At 39.4% G+C, this 15,611-nt stretch overlaps 1 long non-coding RNA gene across 1 annotated transcript; it reads right to left on the bottom strand.

Moving 5' to 3' along the window:
• Positions 1-7,986: 7,986 nt before the first annotated feature.
• On the bottom strand, positions 7,987-15,317 carry LOC148348717 (uncharacterized). Its single transcript, XR_015847714.1, has 2 exons — positions 15,224-15,317; positions 7,987-9,215 (listed from the first exon to the last, which is right to left on the bottom strand). It is a non-coding gene; the product is annotated as an uncharacterized LOC148348717 (long non-coding RNA).
• Positions 15,318-15,611: the final 294 nt, after the last annotated feature.

Below are 15,611 nucleotides of genomic sequence, written 5' to 3'. Positions count from 1 at the left end.
TATAGATGCTATCGATGCTATCGATGGTATCTATCCATCTATCTACCAACTAGCGTATCCTTATATGACATCTATGGTATCTATCTATCTATTTGTCTATGGTATTAATGGAATCTATGGTATTTATGGTATATATGGTATCTATGTATCTAGGGTTTCGATATAATAGATGGTATCGATGGTATCGATGGTATCTATCTATCTATCTATCTATGGTATTAATTGGAATCCACCCATGGTATATATCGATGGTATCTATGGTATATATCCATGGTATCGATGTTATTGATGATATAGATGCTATAGATGGTATCCATCCATCTATCTACTAGCTATGGTACCTTTATATGATATCTATGGTATCTATAATATCTATGGTATCCGTCTATCTATCTGTCTATGGTATTAATGGAATCTATCTATGGTATAAATGGTATCGATGGTATCGATGATATCAATGGTATCTATTTATCTATCTATGGTATCTTTATATGGTATCTACGGTATCTATCTGAATATCTATGGTATTAATTGAATATATCTATAGTATATATCTATGGTATCTATGGTATCGATGGTATCGATCATGTCAATGGTATCTATTTATCTATCTATTTATGCTATTAATGGAATCTATCTATGGTAGATATCTATGGTAGATATCTATGGTAGATGTCTATGGTATCTATTTATTTCTCTCTCTATATCCTTCTCTCTCTTTCTCTCTCCATATCTCTCTCTCTGTTTCTCTCTCTCTGTCCCTCTCTATCTCTCTGTATCTCTCTCTCTCCATCTATTTACCTGTATCACTCTCTCGTTCTCTCTTTCAGTCTCTCTCTCTCTCTCTCTCTCTCTCTCGTACAGATGGTGTGGTCTGAAGTCAGACAGACTGGACGATTTGTTTGATCGTGTGTCAGTGTCAGGGGGGGATCTGTAGTTAGCATTGCTAATGCTAGCCTCCTTTTCTCTAAATTTTCGTTTTCCCGACAAGGTGAGCTACCTCTTCCGACAGCTACAGAAGATTCCTTCGACCAGTCGTCGCCGATGGAGTTGAATAATTCAGCTGTTTTGGTCGTACTGTTTACTGGCCTCAGCCACGGTTTACTAGGGTTTACTGCCGTCCGTCATGGTGTCGTCACGTGGTTAGGTCACGTGTGAGCTAAGGGTCTTAAGTTCCAATGCTCCGTAGACTTACAGAAAGGGGTCCAAAAGGCAAAATTGAGCTTCCCATTTGAGAGAAACGTCTGGTATTCAAATCCATTTCTCAATCACGTGTCAATGACGACTAAAGTAAATAAATCATCAAATAGATTAGAAAAGAGAGTGGGTTGCCCGTAAGCCTCTCTGCTATACCCGATCTCACCTGAGGGGGGCAGTGTGTCCCTTCCCTCTCCCCGGCTGTCATTATACGTGTTTTTCAGAGGATCTGTGAGCAAATTGTTGAAAAATAGAATTGTAAATATGTTTTATTCATTTGATCATTTATTTACAGGACTAGAGAGTTCATATATCTAGTTTAAATTTTTGTATTTTCATGTTTTTTTTACTTTAAATCTGTTCAGAGTGTCAAAATGGTTTCCTATTTGACATTTTTCATAGATTTGTAAATATTTGAATAAATATTTTGTGTTTTTTCAGGGATTCTCTCTTTCTTTTCTATCTATCTATCTATCTATCTATCTATCTATCTATCTATCTATCTATCTATCTATCTATTTCTCTATCCAGACATCCATCCATCCATCTATCTATCTATCTATCTATCTATCTATCTATCTATCTATCTATCTATCTATCTATCTATCTATCTATCTATCTATCTATCTATCTATCTATCTATCTATCTATCTATCTATCTATCTATCTATGGTATTAATGGAATCCATCCATGGTATCTATCGATGGTATCTATGGTATATATCTATGGTATCGATGGTATCTATGGTATATATCTATGGTATCGATGGTATAGATGCTATCTATGGTATATATCTATGGTATCGATGGTATCAATCCATCTATCAACCTATCTATGGTATCTTTATATGATATCTATGGTATCTGATCTAGCTATCAACCTATCTATGGTATCTTTATATGATATCTATGGTATCTGATCTATCTATCTATCTATCTATCTATCTATCTATCTATCTATCTATCTATCTATCTATCTATCTATCTATCTATCTATCTATCTATCTATCTATCTATCTATCTATCTATCTATCTATCTATCTATCTAGACATCTAGACATCTAGACATCTATCTATCTAGACATCTATCTATCTATCTATCTATCTAGACATCTATCTATCTATCTATCTATCCATCCGAAAGCGAGGGATCCGGAAGAGCCAGAATACCCAATCTTACGCACCCGTCCTCTTGGATGCGACCAGTAGAGGGCAGTGACGCCTCACGTGACAACTTGATAACAAAGAGCCACCATCGGCGTCATTTTTACGCACAAATGTTCCTAATTTAATGCCTGATCTATTGAGTCAGACTGGCAGGAACAAAGTAAATGGAAACCTTTTTCAGGCATTTTTAAGCACTTCACCCCAAATTCAAGTATTTTTCTGGCCTTGAAAACACAACCTTCAAATCCAAGCATTTCGGACTTCAGAAATACTATAAAAACTTCAGTAATACTTGAAAACTAAATAACTAATATAGTGCTTAAAACAGGGACCTAAAGTCCTATTTAGATAGATAGATAGATAGATAGCTAAATAGATACCATTGATACCATTGATACCATCGATATAATCAATACCGTCTATACCATCAATACCATTGATACCATGGATAAATACCATAGATATCATCGATACCCTCTGTACCATCGAGATCTTTGATACCATCTATACCATAGAAACCATAGATACCATAAATACCATAGATTCCATTAATACCATAGATAGATAGATAGATAGATAGGTAGATAGATATCATAGATATCATAGATAGATATCATAGATATCATATAAAGATACCATAGATAGGTAAATAAATGGATGGATACCATCGATAGCATCTATACCATTGATACCATAGATATATACCATAGATACCATCGATATATACCATGGATGGATTCCATTAATACCATAGAGAGATAGATAGATAGATAGATAGATAGAGACCATCGATACCATCTGTACCATGGAGATCATCGATACCATCTGTCATATCGAAACCATAGATACATAGATACCATATATACCATAAATACCATGGATTCCATTAATACCATAGACAGATAGATAGATAGATAGATAGATAGATAGATAGATAGAAACCATTGATACCATTGATATAATCGATACTGTCTATACCATCAATACCATAGATATACACCATAGATACCATCGATACCCTCTGTACCATCGAGATCTTCGATACCATCTATACCATAGAAACCATAGATACCATGGATACCATAGATACCATAAATACCATAGATTCCATTAATACCATAGATAGATAGATAGATACCATCGACACCATCGATATCATCGATACCATCTGTACCATCGAGATCATCGATACCATCTATTATATCGAAACCTTAGATACATAGATACCATATAAACCATAAATGCCATTGATTCCATTAATACCATAGACAGATAGATAGATAGATAGATGTCTAGATAGATGTCTCGATGTCTAAATAGATAGACGGATAGATAGATAGATAGATACCATCGATACCATCTGTACCATCGAGATCATCGATACCATCTGTCATATCGAAACCATAGATACATAGGTACCATATATACCATAAATACCATAGATTCCATTAATACCATAGACAAATAGATAGATAGATAGATAGATAGAGAAAGAGAGAGAGAGAGAGAGAGAGAGAGAGAGAGAGTTGTCCATGTAAAGGATTTTTTTCCATCCCTAGTCAAATCATTTAGTTCAAAAAGAAAGAGAGAGAGACCCTGAAAAAAAACACGAAATATTTATTCAAATATTTACAAATCTACGAAAAATGTCAAATAGGAAACCATTTGGACACTCTGAACAGATTTCAAGTCAAACAAACATGAAAATACAAAAATTTAAGCTAAATATATGAACTCTTTAGTCTAATTTGATGAGACATGCAGCCCCCAACTCCAAATAGTAGCCAACCCCTGGAGTAAGTATAGAAATGAAGAAGTAATAGGGGCCCCAAATCTCATTTTGCTCCGGGCCCCGTGAAGATGCGGGCCGGTCCTGCTCGTCCTCTACCAGGGTCCATTTACGCGATACTCCGAAACGAGTTTTGCTCTGTCCTCCTGGGAAAGAAACTTGAGAAGGTGGTCCTGGGGTGGAGAAGTTCTTAAAATGAAAAGATGTGAAAAATGTGAATTGAAATGTCCTCATAAATATGACTTACTGTCAAGAACCGGAACAGGATCAGGACCCAAACGCGTGACGTTTCTCACACCAGCCTTTTATTTCACGGGAAATGGGGAGTCATGCACGCTAGGAAGCGGGTCTGGCATGGAAGGACAGGAAGACAGAGACCGACGAGATCGATACCAATTGTCCGAGCAGATATCGGACAGGACGGGACGGACAGGATTGATATCAAAACTGGATATCGAAATCAAAGAGGACAAGATAGACGAGAACAAAACTGGAAAATGATATTAAACAGGACAAAATAAACGAGAACAAAAACAGGATATCGAAATTTAACAGGTCAAACTAGACAGGAACAAAACTGGAAACCAATATTACACAGGACAAAAATAAACAGGAACCATACCGGACAGGGAATACCAACAGGAAACAGGACCGAGTCAAAACCCGCGTCTTGCGGGTGCAAAGGTTTGTTGACAGACTGACAAAGGAAGAGTGAGAGCACTGAGCTTGAATAGAAGGAAAGCCAATCTGTCAACGAGCTGCAGCTGGCGCCACACGGGCAGGGCCAATTGGGCGCCATGGCAACCATGACACTTTCTAATGCTAGGTTCTCTGCCATCATATGGTGTCCCACAGGGATCAATCTCGGGGCCCCCCGTTTTAGTTTAGTTTTTCAAAAGTCGTTTATTTTCAATGCTGCCATGCAAATTGAGGAAAGTTGTCTTAATAGCCCACCCCTGGAGTAAGTATAGAAATGAAGTAGTAATAGGGGCCCCAAATCTCATTTTCCAGGGTCCATTTACGCAATACTCCAAAACGAGTTTTGCTCTGTCCTCTAAACTTTTTGGGGAGGGTCACCATTTTTGTACTTATTTTCGGGGGACAAGGGAGCCATTTCCAGGAACCGGCGCTAAATTGCTTTTACTCCTTCCCGTTCCAGAAAAGAAAGCCTGCAATTTGGATTCCGAGATATGGAGATGCCCCCTGGTGACCATGGAGAAGAATTGCGTTCCGTATTTAAGAATATTCTTCTATAGTATGCAAGCTCCTCCTGACTCGAATTACGAGTAATTTAGAAAAAAAATCTTCATTTAAAAGCGTGGTCTGCCGATTCCTACTGTCAGGAAACACGTCGATGGCAACGATTCCAAGCACTTCACCCCAAAATTTTCCCGACTTCAAAAACACAACATTAAAATTCAAGCGGGGCAGCACGTTGGAGCAGTGGTTAGCGTGTGTGCGGCGCAGTTCTGAGGTCATGAGATCGAACTTCCTGTGCAGAGTTTGCATGTTCTCCCCGTGCTTGCGCGGGACTCCGGTTTCCTTCCACATTCCAAAAACATGCACTTCACATGACCGCTTGATAATGGTGACCGGAGCCACCATCGGCGTCATTTTTATGCACTCTTAGAAAAAAAAATCTTCATTTAAAAGCGTGGTCTGCCGATTCCGACTGTCAGGAAACACGTTGATGGCAACGATTCCAAGCACTTCACCCCAAAATTTTCCCGACTTCAAAAACATTAAAATTCAAGCGGGGAAGTACGGCGGGGCAGTGGTTAGCATGTCTGAGGCACAGTTCTGAGGTCATGAGATCGAACCTCCTGTGCAGAGTTTGCATGTTCTCCCCGTGCTTGCGCGGGACTCCGGTTTCCTTCCACATTCCAAAAACATGCACTTCACATGACCGCTTGATAATGGTGACCGGAGCCACCGTCGGCGTCATTTTTACGCACTTTTAGAAAAAAATTCTTCATTTAAAAGCGTGGTCTGCCGAGTCCTACTGTTAGGAAACACGCCGATGGCAACGATTCCAAGCACTTCACCCCAAAATTTTCCCGACTTCAAAAACATTAAAATTCAAGCGGGGAAGCACGGCGGGGCAGTGGTTAGCATGTCTGAGGCACAGTTCTGAGGTCATGAGATCGAACCTCCTGTGCAGAGTTTGCATGTTCTCCCCATGCCAGGAGAGGAAGCTTACCACGTGTTGTGAGTCATTTGATTCCTATTGAGTTTCTTTTGTCTTTTATGAGCATATTTGCTATTGGAGTCATCCAAAAGTAATCCAGTTAAAGTAATCCTACCCAACCCTGTTCATCACAAACACAAAGTAACAAATTGTCAGAACCAGAAAGCAAAAAAACAAACTTCATAACGCAAGACGCTGGAAAAAGGTGAGGGTGGAAAACTAAGGTTAAGAAAGACGAGGAGTGTCTTAACCCCGAAGATTTCACAGTCACCGCCATGATTAGCAGAACAAATGAAGCTTAGTCAAAGTTCATCCGGCAAGACTCGTCTCCTTGCCGATGCCCTCTAAATCCCGCCGCACTTTGCCCACTTTCCCGGCCACGCTCCATTACTTAAGTCGCATGTATTCCAATCACACTCTAGCATGCTGCCCTTTCGCGCCAATTACTTTTACGCGCTCGCGTTTATGTGTTATCTCTCAATTTGCCGTTGTTAAACCCTCGTGACGGCGTTGCGAAAACCGCGACCCCCTCCTCCGCCCACTCGGCGCCCATTAGGACCCTGGCGTGGCTACGTCGCTATGCTAATTGCGCGGTGCTTGATGCCGTACCGTCGATGTAGTTTGCGTATTGTCGTACGGTTAAAATATGGCCCCGGCCCTGTCACGTGTTCTCAGGTGGACCTAAGTGATTGAATATGGAACAGAGAATATATTAAAATAATATATTAAATGACACAACCAGGAACAAAGTAACAAACCAAAATCTGGGTCACTAAACAAATAACATGTATGAGCAAACATCAAACCTGACGAAATCTGGACCAGAACAAAAAACAAACCCGAAATGTCGAAGCAAAAAACAAAGTAACAAACCAAAAACTGGGTCACTCAAGAGATAACACGTACAAGCAAAAACTGAACCTGACAAAATCCAAACCAGAAGAAAAAAACAAACCCGAAATGTCGAAGCAAGGAATAAAGTAACAAACAAAAAACGGGGTCACTAAACAAATAACACGTACAAGCAAAAACCAAGCCTGACTAAATCTGAACCAGAGCAAAAAAAACAAACCCAAAATGTCAAAGCAAGGAATAAAGTAACAAACAAAAAACTGGGTCACTCAACAAATAACACGTACTAGCATAAACCGAACTTGACAAAATCCGAACCAGAAGAAAAAAAATAAACCCCAAAAGTCGAAGCAAGGAATAAAGTAACAAACAAAAAACTGGGTCACTCAACAAATAACACGTCCAAGTAAACACAGAACCTGATGAAATCCGAACCGGAACAAAAAAAACGGACCCGAAATGTCGAAGCCAGGAACAAAGTAACAAACTAATACTGGGTCACTCAACAAATAACACGTACAAGCAAAAAAAGTACCTGACAAAATCCGAACGGGAACAAAAATACAAACCCCAAATGTCGAAGCAAAGAATAAAGTAACAAACAAAAACTGGGTCACTAAACAAATAACACGTACAAGCAACTCTTCATAATGTCTAAAATTAAAAAAATACACAAACGCAAAGTTTTTAGGGCAGTGGTTGTCTCCAAATGGCCACTCATGGATACGCTTAAATCTGACAAATTTCTTAGAAAATCCCAATGACTCATATACTGTGAGCTATTTCCAGATGGCCGTTTGGCTGGAGCTAAGGTTTTATTGCTACAGTAAACCGAAATAACTCTTTTGCCCTTTCTTTATAGAAAGGGAAAACAAGTTTTTGAGGGAGGAAGTCCATGCATGATTTTGTATCAACAGAACCTTAAAATCACATCACAGTGAAGTCAAACATTTACAACTCTTTCATAATGTCTAACATAAAAAAATACAGAAATGCAAAGTTTTTGGGGCTGTGGTTGTGTCCAAATGGCCACTTATGGATACGCTTAAATCTGACACATTTTTTAGAAAATCCCAATGACTCATCAACGGTGAACTCTTCAGATGTCCGTTGGGCTTGAGCTAAGGTTTTATTGCTACAGTAAACCGGAAGAACTCTTTTGCCCTTACTTTATAGAAAGAGAGAACAAGCTTTTGAGAGAGGAAGTCCATGCATGATTTTGTATCAACAGAACCTTAAAATCACATCACAGTGAAGTCAAACATTTACAACTCTTTCATAATGTCTAAAATAAAAAATACACAAATGCAAATTTTTTAGGGCTGTGAACTGGTTCTCTCCAAATGGCCACTTAAGGATACGCTTGAATCTGACACATTTCTCAGAAAATCCCAATGACTCATCAACGGTGAGCTCTTTTAAGATGTCCCTTTGGCTGGAGGTTTTATTCCTACAGTAAACCGGAAGAACTCTTTTGCCCTTTCTTTATAGAAAGAGAAAACAAGTTTTGGAGGGAGGAAGTATTTTTATAAGGTCGTTCCGTACGGCAGATTGTTTCCTGCGGCTGGGTCCGCATCATATCCCCCGCAAAAAAAGGGGTTACCTGTTCCTATATCTGCTGTGGGAAATTGAGTTATATCCATGCTTTTGTCACATTGCCATACTTCAGGCTTCAAAATGAAAATATTTCAGTCCTGTGAAGGGAAAACATACAGCAATGTGAAGACCGGAGAACACACCAGGCAAGTTTCGGGATGAAGTTGTGGAAAATTTCGAAGTAGGAATGGGATCCAAGAAGATTTCGGAATATTTACACATTTCTCACTGTCACTGCCAAAAAATGAAAATATTTTCAAACAATCGAGATATAATCATGAAGTGGGACCGATTTAAGGTAAGTGTTGCAAAAATATTGGCCCCCTGTATTCTCAGCTCAGTCAAGTGACTCCAGAAGTTCCCCGGTGACTTCTGAACGATCCAACGTCAACCTAAATGACTTGGGTGTCATTTGATTTCAGAGTCCTGTGAAGGGAAAACATACAGCAATGTGAAGACCGGAGAACACACCAGGCAATTTTCAGGATAAAGATGTGGAAAAGTTCAAAGTAGGAATGGGATCCAAGAAGATTTCAGAATATTAAAAAACACATTCCAAAGCACAGGCGTTTTACGACATCCTTCTAAATAAGTTCCACTCAAGGCTGAGGTCAAACTTAGGACAAGTATTTTGAGTATAAGTGGAATTAAACAGCATATAAAATAGTATATAACTTCATTGTAAAACCAAATTCTATACCTATTTTCAATCAGAAATTAGGGGTGCGTGTTACACAAAAGTATTATTTTGGAAGAAATAAAATCATCAAAATATTTAGCTGAAAAGAAAAATCAAGCAAAAGACATCTGTAGTGTGTACAGTCCTTTGAGACTTCTTGTGAATAAGGGCCAAACACATAAACATGACTTGACATCGCTAGATAGGCTAAAGCAGGGGTGTCAAACTCATTTGAACTCGGGGGCCACACCATAGAACAAACATTCTCTCGGGGGCCGGACTAGTAGATTAAAGAGAAAGAAGTAAGAGAACTAAAGAAATAAGAGAAAGAGGGAGGGAAAAGGAGAGAGGGCGGGACAAAGAAAGAAAAAGAGAGAGAGGGAGAGAGCGTGAGAAACAAAAGAGATAAAAAGTCGTGAGAGAGGGGGAAAAGAAAGTAAGAGGAAGAAAGAAAACCAAAGAGAAATAGAAAGACAGAAGGAGAGAAAAGAGAAAAGAAGGCACAAAGGGTAGGAAGAGAAAGAGAAGAGGGAAAAGGGTAAAAGGAAGTTAGAGCAAAAGAGGTTAAAAGACACAGAGAGAAAGAGACAAAGAGCAACAAAGGAAGAGAAAAAGAGAGACACAGAGAGTGAAAGAGACAGAGAGTGGGAAAAAAGGGTGGAAAAGAAAGAAAGAAAGAGAGAGAGAAGGAAAGAAAAAAAGAAAGAGAGAAGGAAAGAAAGAAAGAAATAGAGAAGGAAAGAGAGAAGGAAAGAAAGAGAGAAAGAAAGAAAGAATGGGGAAAAAAAGAGAGAGAGAGAGAAAGAGAAATACAAGTACAGTGTCTTTGTGCGAGGCAGCTGGCTTTGGCTACATCAAGTTGACCTATTTCAACCTGCAGCTTGTTTTTCTCTTGCGCTTCTCTGAGTGGTGTCTCGCGGGCCGGATTCAACCCACTGGCAGGCCTGATCTGGCCCGCGGGCCGCCTCTTTGACACCTGTGGGCTAAAGCGTTAGCATCCATGAGTGCTTCCGCAAACAATGCATGGCGTGTGTCCTTTCCGGTTTGGGGGAAATTTGTGGCGAACACGGGATAAGGAATACAAATCACAGTAGATCGCATGCATGTGGAATTAAGTTGGGAATGGGAACGATATCACAAAAATATCCGATTTCACCTAAAAATGTTTTCAATCTCGGCCAAGGCTCCAATCTGTGACCCAATCCCGGACTAGTCTGGGTCCTCGGATTGACATGAGACACTGCAGAATTGGATGAAAATCCAAGACTTATAATCGTGAGAACACGGTACAACCAATATTCCCTCTAATTTTCCTTACGGGTCTGAGCGTTCACACAAAGTGGGTGAGCAACGCTTGAAACAACAGTGAGCAACAGCAATCCCAAGTGTGGCAACTAAGTCATCAGCAAACATGTCCAGTACAATGTTGGCAACAAGATTGACTTGATATCATTGGAACTTATTTGAATGCAACACAAACTTTTTCTTCTTTTTTCCGTGTTTTTTTCTACTTTTTAGAAAAAATTCCTTTAAAAAAATCTCATTGTTTTTATTTTTCCTAGCTGTTACTTTTTTCTTTTTGTTCTCTACTTTTTATATTTTGTTTCATTCTTTTGTGGCTTTTTTCTAAATTTTTCCTTCTTTTTTCTCTTCCTTTTGTTTCTTTTTTTTCTCAGCGTTTCACTGCTTTTTCATTTTGGTATTTTTTTCTTTTGTGTTCTATTCCCCCCTTCTTTTAAGTCATTTTGTGCATAGTTTTACATTATAGTTGGTCATGTTGGGATGAAAGAAGCAAAAACAACCCGAAGAGCCGTTTAGGACCCGAAAGAGCCGGTTCCTTTTAGTGAGCCGAGCCGAAGAAGCCGGTTCTCGAAAAACTCTACTAACTTTACTCAACTTGGTTCTACTTCGACTCGACTTCAAAATACCGCATTTAGGACACAACGTCAGGGGAACCCGTGTATTTTAACCTTCATGCACTGTAACTTTGACTTAATTCGCTTCTTAATTAGCAAATTCGAGCCCTGATTTTTGTGAGCCGGCTAGATTTTCTTGTGCGCGGAAATGCTAATTGCGTGCACACACGCAGCTTAGAGGAAACATTGAGTACAACGTGTTAAAAAATGCGCTTTCTATTTTTTACAGTACATTTCTTGCAGCGGTGGCGAGCACCCCTCCCCTCTCCCCCTACGCAAGGGTTCAGTCTCGTCTTCCGTGTCGAGTCGACTTTGATTCCACGTCAAAAATGAAAATAGACGAGACGCCCTTCACATGACCCGCCAAACGTGGAGAATGACATGGCACGTCAGGCCCAGGGACTCATCAGGTCAAGATTTCATTTCGTTTGTCAGAACTTCAAGAGCTGCGGTGCCTTGCAAAAGTATTGACCCCCCTCCCCGCCCCCGGGAACATTTTGACATATTGCCTTATTTCTGACTTCAAACTTAGCGATAAAAAAAAAAAAAATCAACAACATGTGAGACACAACCGTGAATAGAAACCGGATTGATTCAACATTTTTGTCAGGACCAGAACGGAGAGAGGGTTTTTGCTTGTATGTGTTATTTGTTGAGTGACCCAGTTTTTGTTTGTTACTTTATTCCTTGCTTCGACATTTGGGGTTTGTATTTTCGTTCCCGTTCGGATTTGGTCAGGTTCAGTTTTTGCTTGTATGTGTTATTTGTTTAGTGACCCAGATTTTTGTTTGTTACTTTATTCCTTGGCACCGGGCGAGGAGGAGGAGTCTGCGCGTCCTGTGCTGTGTACAGCTCCGCCCATTCCTACCACACACCCAATCAAATCGCTCTTTCTTTTTTTTTTTTCCCCTGGGCCTCTCCCCCTTCTCCCTTCTCTTTTTCTCCTTTCACATTTATTTCACTATTCATCTCTATTGTTTCTTTCTATATCTTTCTCTCTTTTGTTTCTCCACTAGTCCCTCTCTCTTTTCTCTCTCTCTCTCTCTCTCTCTCTCTCGTTATCTTTCTTTTGCTTTCTCTCTTTTCTCTCACTTTTTTTTTCTTTCTCTTACGCTCTTACTCTCCCTCTCTACACTCTTACTCTTTCTCTCCTTCTATCTTTCTTACTCTCTTTCTCCATTTCATTTCTCTATTGAGCGTTCTTTATCTTTCTCCGTCACTATCTCTTATTATTTCTTCTTTAGCTCTCTCTTTCGTTATTCCTCTACTACTCTCTCTCTTTTTTCTCTCTCTTACAGTCTTACTCTCTTGCTTACACAATCTCTCTCTCTCTTTTTTCTTTCTCTTATGCTCTTACTCTCCCTCTCTACACTCTCACTCTTTTTCTCTTTCTATCTTTCTCCCTCTTTCTTTCTCACCCTCTCGCTTTCTCCATTTTTTTCTCGATCGAGCATTCTTCATCTTTCTCCATCACACATCTCACTTATTCTTTCTTTTTTATCCCTCTCTTTCATTATTCCTCTACTACTCTCTCTCTTTTTCCCTTTTCCCCTCTCACTCCCTCCCACCACCTTCTCTCTCTGTTTCTCTCTTTCTTTTGCTTTATCTTTGTTTCTCTCTCTTACACTCTTACTCTCTCTTACTCTCTTTTTTTCTTTCTCTTATGCTCTTACTCTCCCTCTCTACACTCTTACTCTTTCTATCTTTCTATCATTCTCCCCTTTCTTTCTTTCTCACCTTCTCACTTTCTCCATTTTTTTTCTCCATCGAGTTTTCTCTATCTTTCTTATCCTTTATTCTTTATCCCTCTCTTTCATTGTTTCTCTACTAGTCTCTCTCTTTTTCCCTTTTCCCCTTTTAACTCCCTCCCACCACTATCTCTCTCAGTTTCTCTTTTTCTTTTGCTCTCTCTCTTTTTTCTCTCTCTTACGCTCTTTTCTATCTATCTTTCTCCCTCTCTCTTTCTTTCTCACCCTCTCGCTTCTCCATTTTTTTTCTCCATCGAGCGTTCTCTCTCTTTCTCTCTTATCCTTTCTTCTTTATGCCTCTCTTTCCTTATTCTCTCTCTTTTTCCTTGTTTTCCTCTCACTCCCTTTCTCCCTCTCGTCTTCTGAAGAAGGGAACTTGTTCGGTGAAACACTTGGAATGAAGCGGTACTTGAAGAGAATCGCGAGCCCGAGCTCTTGTATTTTAACCAGGCCTCAAAGAGGACATCCTTCTCTTTGAGGAGGGCACTGAGCTGTTTTTCTTCTCCCTGCGATCCCGAAAGGCCGGAAAATCGCTGCACTCTGCTCTCCCGGGAAACGCCGACAATACTAATGGAGATATTCGGCCGACTTCAATCGGACGGCGGCGATGGAAAATGGAAATGGGGGAAAAAAGGGGAAAAAACATGGCCGAAAAGTAAAAGGACAAGAAAGGAAAAAGGTCACGGATGGGAAAACCATGTGAGAGGACAAGAAAGGAAAACATGACAAAGGACAAGAAGGGAAAAAAAGGAAAAGGACAAAAAAGAATGTAAAGGAAAAAAACACAAGAAAGGAAAAAAATAAAATAAAAAAACAAGAAAGGGAACAATAATTTCCAAGGACAAGGGAGGAATAAAAATGCTAGAGGAGGAGAAAGGGGAGAAGGTAAAGGGACAGGAGAGTAAAAAAAAACGGACAAGAAAGGAAAACATAAAAATTGAGCAAAAGGACAAGACAGAAAAAATATGTAAAAAATGTTAAAGGACAAGAAAGCAAAGACCTAATATAAAGTACTATGATAAAAGAGAGAAAAACATGTAAAAGGACAAGAAACAAAAAAGTACAAATGTTACAGGAAAAGACAGTCAAGAAAATGTAAAAGGATGAAATAGGGGGGACGTGAAAGGACAAGTAAGGAAAGAAAACTAAAAATAAAAGGACAAGAAAAACACATAAACACATTAAAAAACACATAAAATGGAGTAAAAGGAGACAAAAAGAAAAAATGTAAAAGGACAAGAAAGGAAAGACATAATCTAAAGTTAAAGGAAAAAAGAGAAAAACACGTAAAAGGACAGGAAACAAAAAAAGTAAAAATGTTAAAGGACAAGAAAGTAAAGGGAACAAGGGAAAAAAATATTATATATACGGAAGGACAAGAAAGAAAAAACATAAAAAGAAGTAGAAGCTCACAAAAATAAAAAAAATTAAATGGACGAGAAAGTAAAAAGTAAAAAAAAAGGAAAGGAACAAGAAAGAAAAAAAAAATAAAAAAAATAAATAGAAGGACAAAAAGAAAAAAAGACAGGACGGAGGAGGTGCTACAACCCGTAAGCCTAGCATAACCAAAAGTGCAAAAGAAATACTTTAAACACAGAACTAGAAGGTTTTATTCTAGCCTAAATTTTCCTTTTTGTGGCGCCAGCTGCGGCTCATTAACAGATTGGCTTTCTGTCTATTTAAGCTCAGTGCTCTCATTCTTCGTTTGTCAGTCCGTCAATGAACCTCTGCCCTGCAAGACGGGTTCGGACTTGGTCCTTTTTTCCTGTTGGTATTCCCTGTCCGGTATTGTTACCGTTCATTTTCTACTGTTTAATATCGGTTTCCAGTTTTTGTTTTGTCCTGTTTATTTTCAATATCCTGTTTCATTATCTATCCTGTCTGTCTTTCCCGTCCTGTCTGGTATCGACCCCATCTGTCCGATATAAACTCGGGCAATTGGAATCGATCTCGTCTCTGGCTTCCTGTCTCTCCACGCCAGATTGCTACCTAACGTGCACGACTCCCTAGTTCCCATAAAATAAAAGGCTTGTGTGAGAGCGTCACACGTTTGGGTCCTGATCCAGTTCCGGTTCTTGACATTTACCGCACCTTCCAGCAACGCTCCAATGGCAGACACTTGTACACCATTTTCGTATTTTGCACCCGTTTCCTCCATCGTTGTGTCACTTTTTTCCCGTTTTCCTGAAAAAGGAAAGAAAACCAACAAAATGACAAAAATGAGATATGGTCCCTTTCGAACACTTTGATGCACAGAAGAGGTAGAAGGGATTCCCGGCAGTGCATTATTGCGATCTAAGGAGTGTCATTGACTCTTTTTAGCATGCGTTTGCCAAGACCAGAGAGTGGCCCTCGACCCGCAAGTTGAGAAACCCTAAAATGTCAAAGACAGCCTTGGAAATGTGTCCGTTCTAAATTTGTAAAGTCGCTTGAGGGCGAATATCACACGCGAATACTCATTTCAGACGCTCATCCTTGA

Source organism: Urocampus carinirostris, chromosome 18 (genome assembly GCF_059441175.1).
Source record: "Urocampus carinirostris isolate Australia breed hairy pipefish chromosome 18, RoL_Ucar_1.0, whole genome shotgun sequence".
In the NCBI taxonomy this organism is placed as follows: domain Eukaryota; kingdom Metazoa; phylum Chordata; class Actinopteri; order Syngnathiformes; family Syngnathidae; genus Urocampus; species Urocampus carinirostris.
The sequence above is the reverse complement of the archived record's forward strand: the minus strand, read 5'-3'. Positions and strand labels throughout refer to the sequence as shown.